Raw genomic sequence first — 9,386 nt, 5'->3', positions numbered from 1 at the left:
TCATCCAATCCACCAAACATGATACAAATCTTAAAATTATGGTAGTATTATTTCACAGTCTTACTACCCTGCTTCAAGTTCTCTAATTTTGCAAGCAAATAATCAACATAATATGTAGGAACGAATGCATCTCTAAAAAGAAATTTGAAGTCTTTTCAAGATTCTAGAACTTTGTTATGCCTACAAATGTGTTTCCATTGTAGCAAAGCATATTCAATCAAAATATTAGAGGCAATATAAATCTTTCGTTTCTCGGACAGGTCATGCTCATCAAATTCATTGTCTACTTTTAACTCCCAATCAATGTAAGCTTGAGGATCAAACTTACCATCATATAACGGCAAGTGTTGAATGACATCCTGAATATGGGGGTCTAGTTTCAATAGCTCAAAAATCTCCATATCACCTGCCATGATTAGTAGAAAACAAGAAACACAAAAATAATATGTATCCTCCTATCAACTACTAGGATGTGTCGGATGTAATTCTCTCAAACTCAACTTGTTAAAACAAGCCCTTACAAGTTCTTACCAAGCCAAACAGGAGGTGACGGCAACCAACAAGTCTACAACCGTGGAGTGAAGTGTATTGGTGCCGCAACAACAATACCTGTCAACCTGTAGTCGAAATATGTGGAGCTATAGGTGGGCTAAAGCAAGGAAGTACTAGCACCACGTTAGTCACAAAAGCAAGCTGAATAATCGTTCAACGGCGGTACTGTGCTGGTTCTAGGCTAAACCATGCTAGAGACGTGAGCCTAGGCACAAAGGTAGTCACTAAAAAAGAACAACTAGCACAGCATGAAGAAAACAACAGATTCAGCCCCTTCTTTCTTCTCCTTCTCTTGTCTCCTTTTTTCCTTTTTTTTCTTCTTTTTCTTTCTTTTTTTTTGCAGAGGCCTAAATGTTTTATTTGGTACTATGACAACCCAAACAATAAGGCTATTGCACACAGCCCCTTCGAATTCAGATTTAACAACTCTTGTTAATACCGCAGATGCGGAAATCTCTAAGATGATTGTGGAGTGCTCAGATCGAATTTTGCTGCAAGGTCAGATCCGTTGGAAAGAAGACAACTTCAAGTTTCCAGATTGTATTTAAACTCCCAAATCGAACATCATATGGATCCGTGGTGGCAGAAATGCAGCAACGATGTATATGGTGATGGTGGATCTCATGGTGACCAAAACGTGATAGAACTCAAAACTCTAAAGGAATAGACACTTAGACCAGCAACTCGACACAACCGATGCAACTAAAAACTCAACAAGCCCTAACTAAGCAGTGCTAGCAAAGGCTCAAAGGGTTTATAGGATTGTGGGTAAACCAATCTACTTTTTTTTGGCTTTTCTGGACTATAGGAAAAATTAAAAAACAGCGAAGGATTCGAAGTCTCTCACCGATAAACCTTGCTCTGATACCAACTGATATGAACCCGCTAGGGTTTGTTTCCGATCTTTCGATGAGAGGTGTGGGATAACTCGATTGATGGATGGAGACGACGTTCACGGCCCGACTACAGCCTTCGAAGCTGCGCCTTAGCAACCGATACACCACCTCTAATGGCTGCCATGATCTTGTGGAGCGCGTCACCCGACCACTAGGGCACTCGTCCTGCAAGCAATCGAAGAACTAGCAAGAACAAGTATAGCAAGTACTGAATTACTAGATGTAGATGAAAGTTTCAAACTCAATCTCAATTAAGGTTGGGTTCCAAAGACAAGAAGACGGGTGGCTAATCTAGCACGCGCACTTACAAGCAAGTAGCGACAGCTAAACTTGATCTAAACAAAAACCCAATCTGTTTGTGGTGGCTCTAATCCTTATTAATACCTAGAGGAACGACCAGGGGGGTGTTGGGGTCATTCTCCAACCCTAGGATGCGTCCTTAATGGACCCAACTTGATACATGGACCACCAGCCCAAAATAGGGTGACGCAACACCAAAGGCAGAAAAGGTCTCGGCGTTGAAATGACGATTGCGGAAGCATCGGATAAGATATAGCCATGAGTCTAGATCCGTTGGAAAATAGACTTGATAAGCTTTCCAAAAAGTGCTAGAACGCCCCAATCGGAGTCCGTATGAAGTTGTGGTGACCGTCGCAATTTGGGACTATTTTGCAGTCCGAATTCAACTTCCAAAACATGTTGGACTTGGACTCTTTCTGTCCTTGGAACCAAAGTGACGTGGTGGCCTAGCGGAGGACGTTATGAATACTTGGATTTGGTCCCCAATCAACTTCATTAACCTTCCATGCTTTCCATATGCAATCAAACCTTCCCTTGATCCATGTAAGTAATTCTGAAAATGAGAATGAACACACATCATGGTGCAGCATCAATTCATCAAATGCATCAATGATAAGCCTCATATAGACTGGTTGCACCTTTGGTATAGAAGTGGTTGGCATGATCATATCGGAGGTAATGATGTCCTCATCATGTTGGTTACTGTAGCACTTAAGGCTTTTTGTAGACTAATTAGGCTTAAAAGATTCGTCTCGCGATTTCGCCGAGAACTGTGTAATTAGTTTTTTTTCGTCTAAATTTAGTACTCCATGCATGTGTTCAAACATGCTCTTTTACTGTAGGAGGCAAAAAAAAGGAAACTAAACAGGGCCTAGCATCGCTCCGCAAATGGTTTCAACGTTCTCCCGGCTGGTTCCAGTTTACCACCACCTGGAGGCCCGTACCAGGGGGCGTGCAGGGTGACGGGCGCACGGCCTCCAATTCTCATAGCCCTCCAATTTTTCTAGTACCATAACCCCGTATTTGTTTGATTGTTCGATGGTCAGTAGCATCACCCACTAGCGAGCCTAATAAAAAATGATTTTCCGGCTGCGGCACGGCCTCGGATCTTCTCGGGACGGCCCTGCCACGAGCTGTTTATTTCCATTGCCAATTTGCTTTTAAGTAGCTAGCATCGGTGAACTTGCCTCGTCAACCACGATCCAAAAAAGAAGATGGCCATCCGGAGCTTTGCAACATCACTCCTCGCCGCCATCGTGCAGCATGTGGCCTCGGTTACACCGACAACTGCTGCCATGGCCGCTCCGTCGCCTGATACCGCGTCCTTCCTCCACTGCCTCGCCGTCCACCTCCCTCCGCAAGCCGTCTACACGAACGCGTCCCGGTTGTACACGGTAGCCCTCGAGTCCGCCATCAAGAACCTGTTGTTCGTGACGCCGGCGACCCCGACGCCAATCGCCATCGTCGCAGCCAGCAATGCCTCCCACGTCCAGGCCGCCGTGCGCTGTGGCGTCCGCCACGGTATCAGAGTGCGCCCGCGCAGCGGCGGCCATGATTACAAGGGCCTGTCCTACCGCTCCCTCCGCGCGGGGCGGCCCTTCACCGTCATTGACCTGGCCTGGCTCCGCGATGTCAGCGTCGACATCGGGAATGAGACGGCGTGGGTCGGCTAGGGCGCCACGCTCAGCGAGCTGTACTACGCCATCGCAAACCACAGCGCGCGCCTCGGGTTCCCCAGCGGTGTCGGGCCGATGGTGGGCGTCGGAGATCACCTCAGCGGCGGCGGCTTAGGGCTGCTACTGCGGAAGCACGGCCTCGCCGCGGACCATGTCATCGACGTCGTAATCGTGGACGCCAAGGGGAGGCTGCTGGATAGGGCTGCCATGGGCGAGGACCTCTTCTGGGCCATACGAGGAGGCGGCGGCGGGAGCTTCGGCATCGTGCTGTCCTAGAAGCTGCGCCTCATGCGCGTGCCGCTGGTCATCACAGTGGTCACCATCCACCGGCCAAGGAACCAGTCCGCCACCTCTCTCCTCACCAGGTGGCAACAGGTGGCGCTGGCGATGCCCCGTGACGTCATCCTCCGCGTCGTCTTGTAGAATCAGGACGCACAGTTCGAGTCCCTGTACCTCGGCACGTGCGCCGGCCTCGTCGCCACCATGGCCCAGAGCTCGGCATGAAGGCGCGGGACTGCATCGAGATGACATGGATCCAGTCCATCCTCTACTTTGCGTTCTACGGCACGGGGAAGCTGATGGAGCAGCTCCTGGACCGGGGAACCAAGCCGGAGCGCTACTTCAAGGCCAAGTCGTGAAGGCAAAGGTGGATCCCCATGACTTCTTCAGGCACGAGCAGAGCATCCCTCCACTCGTGTCCACCCTGAGAAACTTGTGACTTGTCAGACACATAGTCCTAGTTAGAAAGCTGATTTAAACAGTGCTCGAAAGAACGTGTTATATGAGAGTGAGTTTGTCAGCAGGTGCATGCGTCGTGGATTAGTGCCACAACATGTTTGGTTTATGGCGCGAAGTGGTCCGAAATCATCTGATCCTAAAACCAAAGCTGAGAATGTTGTTTGGTTTGCGATGTGGAGCCGCACCATCCGTCATCGAGTGGTTCTACGGCGTAGTGTTAGTTGAATCAAAGGCGTGGAGCACCGACCACCAAGTCGTTCCACAAAAGGGTGCTGGACTGGAAAAGCTCATTCTACAACAGGTCATGCCGGATGGGACCATCAATCAAACCAAAATTGGTTGTAATTGAATTGGACGAACCAAATTACAAATTATGAATTGGACACCAAAAGTACTCAATGTAATGCCAATTGAGCACTTGGTTAGTTAAGTCTGTGCCTTCTGAATTTGTTCCAAATGTGGATTCTTTTGTGATGTGAGTATCTATATCTATACTATGTGTCGGTGTTTCGAGTAAGCACCTGCTAGTAAATTTGTATATTGCGCGTCTGTCCCGGATGGTGTACTAAGAGGACACCAAGATTATACTGGTTCGGGCCGAATATCCCTACGTCCAGTTTCGAGCTGCTCGTTTTACTAGCACTGAGTTTGTAGTAGGGGTTACAAACAGTCGAGAGAGAGGTAGCTCCCAAGTCTCTGGTGTGATGCGGTATGTTTGTCTGATGAATCGCCAAAAGAGAAATAAGGCTCCCGGAGGTGCACCGTCAACCTCTTTGCGCGGGTCCCGTTGACCCTATAGATCGTGGTGGCGGCGGCATCGTGCCGGGGTCTGGTTGGCCGCTGCACCTTATGTCCGAGCATTGCGCACACCTTTCATGTCTTCCGTTCCATCCGAGCGGACGGAATGGTCAAAGGGTCCCCTGACAGAAGCCATGCGGGGGGCTAGTGGTACAGTGCCAGTCAATTGACGCCGGTTGACTGACGTTGGATGGTGGTCAGGCAGAGAGTTGGCAGCACAGTGCTGGCCTGTTGATGCGATGGGCGACGCGAGTTTCCCAGCATGGCCCAATGCGGTCGCATCAAGACACGTCCGAGACGTGCTCCCGGGCGTGCGCTTCCATGCCATAGTGGTTGAAGCGGTTCGAGCCCTACCCTGGGACCACTGCTTTGGCCCGATAGCAGATCCGATCCCCTAAGGATCGGGCGAGGCGAAAATCTCTCCCTGGAAGCCGGGCGAGACAAAATCCGGCCCTGGGGGTTGGACGAGGCGGGGTCCTCCCCGTGGGATAGGACGAGGCGTGTCCCAGCTCCTGGGGGTCGAACGATGCGAAAACCTCGTCCTTGGTGTCGGACGAGACGTGGCCCGGCCCCCGGGGGTTAGACGAGGCTGAAACCTCATCCTCGGTGTCAGACGAGACGTGGCCCGCCCTCTAGGGGTAGGACAAGGCAGAAACCTCGTCCTCGGAGTCAGACGAGGCCGTAGTTGCGTCTTTAACCATCGGATGAGGCGATGTGATGCTTTTTAATCCTTCAGCTCGGATACCTGGGTATAGATATCCGACAGTAGCCCCCGAGCCTTTGGAGGAGTGAGACACTCCTACAAAGGCTTTTTCACGATTTGTTGCTCCTGTGGCCATTGTGCCATGTTGGCGGGTCGTTATTGGAACTTCGGCGTTTTTCCCCTCGGTTTGTTAATCTGCGTAGGGTAACCGAATAGGATTTAGATACCAAGCCTCCATGTGGGAGATTGGCAAAAGTGGACACGGGTGCCTAGCCCCCGGGGAGGACACGAACTGGTAATTTGTTTTCCACTTGGTGCGCGCGAGCGCACCTGGTGGGTGTAGCCCCCGAGTCTTTGGAGGAGTGAGACACTCCTGCATAGGCTTTTTGTGGTCTGTTGCTTGAGGGCATATGGGAATTCTGTTTGTTATTGTTGTTTTGCAGGCAGGCAGGTTGCGTATGACACTCATCATTTGTCTACGACCACGTGTTCGATCTCCCTATGATGCCAAGCCTCGCGCGTAGCAGGGGCCCGGTCGGGGGGCGGTTCATCTTGTGATTGTCATCCCTCATGCGTTCATTCGCTAGAACGAAGGGGCTAAGCCGGGCCATGCTTTCCTGGCTAGACGGAGCACGGTGCTCGCTGAGTTGTTAATGGGCTTGTTTGAGTGGAGCCCCGGTATTCCCTTTGCGGAGCCCGGTTCGAGGTCAGCTAGTGACTGACTCCAGATTCTTGGTGGCTAGTTCATATAGTTCCTAGATCTATTCGACCGGTCCAAGGGCTCGATGCCTTTCTTTCGGGGAAAAACCATGGACCTTGCATCATCTAAGACTTGAATCGAGGGTCGGGACGCCCATAGCGCTTCGCATGCTTTGGGTACTAACCGCTAGCGGGCCCATCCTTAACCTCCCCTCACTCTAAGGTGCCCTACAGTGGTCGTGAACCCACTAGTGGGCCAGCCTTTGAACTCCTAGGCGTTAATGGGACGTAGGAGCATTTTTAGCTCCATATCCCTCTTACCTGCGGTGGCCCAAGGCCTTTGAAGTCGAACCGTCGCCCGGTGGATCCTTCATGGGAAAGATTGGGATAGGCGTGCGCTCGTCTCTCGAGGCAATGAGGCGACTAATGCTACGTGAAATAATGAGGGCTCGAGCCCCAAAGGAAATAGATTTGGTAGGGCATGTGGCTCGTTAATTTAGGCAGACAGTTCAACCCTTGCCTATTCCGCCCTTACCTTATAAACAAAGCGGTTCCTCCCTAGCCTCCATACGTGCAGCCACATCCTTTGCCCTTCCAATCTTTCTGCCTTTCACTCCCTAGTCCCAGCCTTTGTTTCCCTATTTCCACTCCACCACCGCGTGAAGTTCTCGTTCTCCAGCCTTACGCTGCCGCTGGCTCTTCTACATTGCCATCCTCGTTCCTCGATGGAGCTATGGCCTCGCTCCGACGTTCTCCACGTGTGCATGGAGGGTCTAGTCAAGAAGGGCCTTCTCTACGCAAGGACAACGGTGAATGAGTGGATCATACCTAGAGGCGAGGATGTGCCGTCACCGCTCGACGGCTACATCATCTCCTTCATCCCCTTCCATGAGCGGGGGTTCATGACTCCTCCCCACTGATTCCTCCAAGGGCTGCTGCACTACTATGGGCTAGAGCTACAACATCTGAACCCCAATGGGATTTAGCATATCTCAGCCTTTGTCGCACTATGCGAGGGGTATCTAGGGATCGAGCCCCACTTCGAGCTATGGAAGTACTTCTTCACCGTCGAGTTGTAGAAGAAGCCAGACCTGGCGGTGCCGATGGGGTACGCGAGCATCCGTCTATGGGGCAATTAGGCATTAGAGTATATGTACATCCCCTTGTTGAAGTCTAACAAGGGGTGGCATAAGCTCTGATTCTACCTAAAGAATGACGATGATGCCCCACTGCTGATCTTCACTGGCTGCCTGATCGAGGAGGTGCCAGGGGCATGGAGATATAGGGCCATCGAGAAGGAGCAGAAGAGGCTCGGCGACCTGCTCAAGGCCATCATGACTCTGAAGTGTCATGGCCTTCATAGCACTGGTGTCATCAGAGCATACCATGTTAGGAGGCTGGCGCCGCTAATGGCACGTGCCCTTCTGATGTATAAGATGATGTCGGATTCCACGCCTGAAGGGACGGTGATGGTCGCCGGCGAGGCTCTCAACGTTGGCAAGATGGTACAGCACCTCAAGGAGGCGATGGAGTTCTCGATGAATTCATCAGTGGATCTCGCCCCAGTGTACCCGATCTCAGGGCATCCCGTGATGCGGCCGAACATGGGTTTCGTCGAACTAGTAAGCCTTCTTTGAGTTTCTTTTATTGGCCAACCCTCCTCTATTCTCAAATTCTAACCGTCGGGATTTTAAGCCTGGCCTCATCGCCCGTGATTCCGACCCACCACTGCCAGAGGACGCGGCGTAGAGGGCCATGAACCGCACTGTGGCTGAAGCGACGAAGGCGAAGAAGGATTGGAAGAAGGCGAACAAGGAGCGAGCAAAGCTCCAGCATGGAAGGCGTCGGCAAGGCTCGGTGGAGAGCGGCGACGACAAGGAGGAGAAAGATGAGGAGGACGCCGACATTCCATGGGGTGTGCTGGCGCTCGAGGACGAGCAGGCCAACACGGGGTGGGTCAACTTGACCCTAATTCCGTAGCATGCCCCGATGCTAACAGAGGGGGACGCGCCTCCAAGATCGATGGGGGAGGACGCACCCCTAAGGTTGGCAGAGCGAGTCCACCCTATTCTGACTAACCCCAATGTGCCTCCAAGATCGGCGAGGGAGGACACGCCCCTAAGGTTGGCAGAGCAAGTCCGCCCTGCTCCGATCGGCCCTACCGGGGGATCAAAGCGGCCAATCATCGACATGGTGGGGTCGAAGTCGAGCAGCCAGCCCTCGAAATGACCTCGGGTAAAGGCATCGAGGTGAGTTAATGGCTTCTTCGTCCTTTTGTTGTGTTCTTAGACTTCATTGTGTGACGTTGGTGCTTTTTGCAGGACTGGCCTCCGTAGACCCCTGACGTTGGCACCGTAGAAGATCCTGGCGCGTTGGCCAACCCCTCGAGAGTCGGCTGGCATGGTGTCAAGGGCGCGCTGTGATGGCGTCGAGGTAGACATAGCGTGACCTGAGGAAGCGAGGGAGATAGAGGCACCGATTATGCTGGGGGGCGCTTGTGAAATCAATGCCCACACCGGGAGGCGCGACCAAGGCGTCCCCTGCAGAAGCAGCGATGGCTTGGACTTCAGAGCCCGAGCTGCTGGCCTCCTCAGCCATCGGAGGGTCCACTCCTAAGGGAGCACTGGTGATTGAGGGGGTGCCATCGGCCCCCATCGGGTTGACGCCGGCAGTTGCCACAGCCGACCCCTCGGTTGGGGCTAGGTCCTCCTAGTCCCTTGTCTAGCTAGGCGATGATCCACTCACGTAGGGAGGAGGTCGGCTCCGATGGGCTAGGTGGTTAGACCCAAGCAACTCAGTGTTCACCCTCGATGACCTGGCGAAGAAGGATTGCACAAGCGTGCGCTCGGGACTTGAGTCCGTAGTCCGCTCCCTGACCGATGCGTTGGGGTGTTGAAGGATGACATCACCTCGGTCGGCCAGGTTTGTTGTGTCTTCACATTTTCTACTTTTGAGCCTTGTTTATATGATTCTAACCTGACTTTTTTGCAGTCCCTTGCAATGCGCAACCGGGATAAGTCCATA

The 9,386-nt window shown here is 52.2% G+C and overlaps 1 pseudogene; it reads left to right on the top strand.

The window, feature by feature from the left end:
- Nucleotides 1–2,962: 2,962 nt before the first annotated feature.
- On the top strand, nt 2,963–4,062 carry LOC136526186 (berberine bridge enzyme-like Cyn d 4; annotated as a pseudogene).
- The last annotated feature ends 5,324 nt before the right edge of the window (nt 4,063–9,386 follow it).

Source organism: Miscanthus floridulus, chromosome 19 (assembly GCF_019320115.1).
Source record: "Miscanthus floridulus cultivar M001 chromosome 19, ASM1932011v1, whole genome shotgun sequence".
Classification (NCBI taxonomy): Eukaryota; Viridiplantae; Streptophyta; class Magnoliopsida; order Poales; family Poaceae; genus Miscanthus; species Miscanthus floridulus.
Note: the sequence above shows the minus strand (reverse complement) of the source record. Positions and strands in the feature narration are given on the sequence as shown.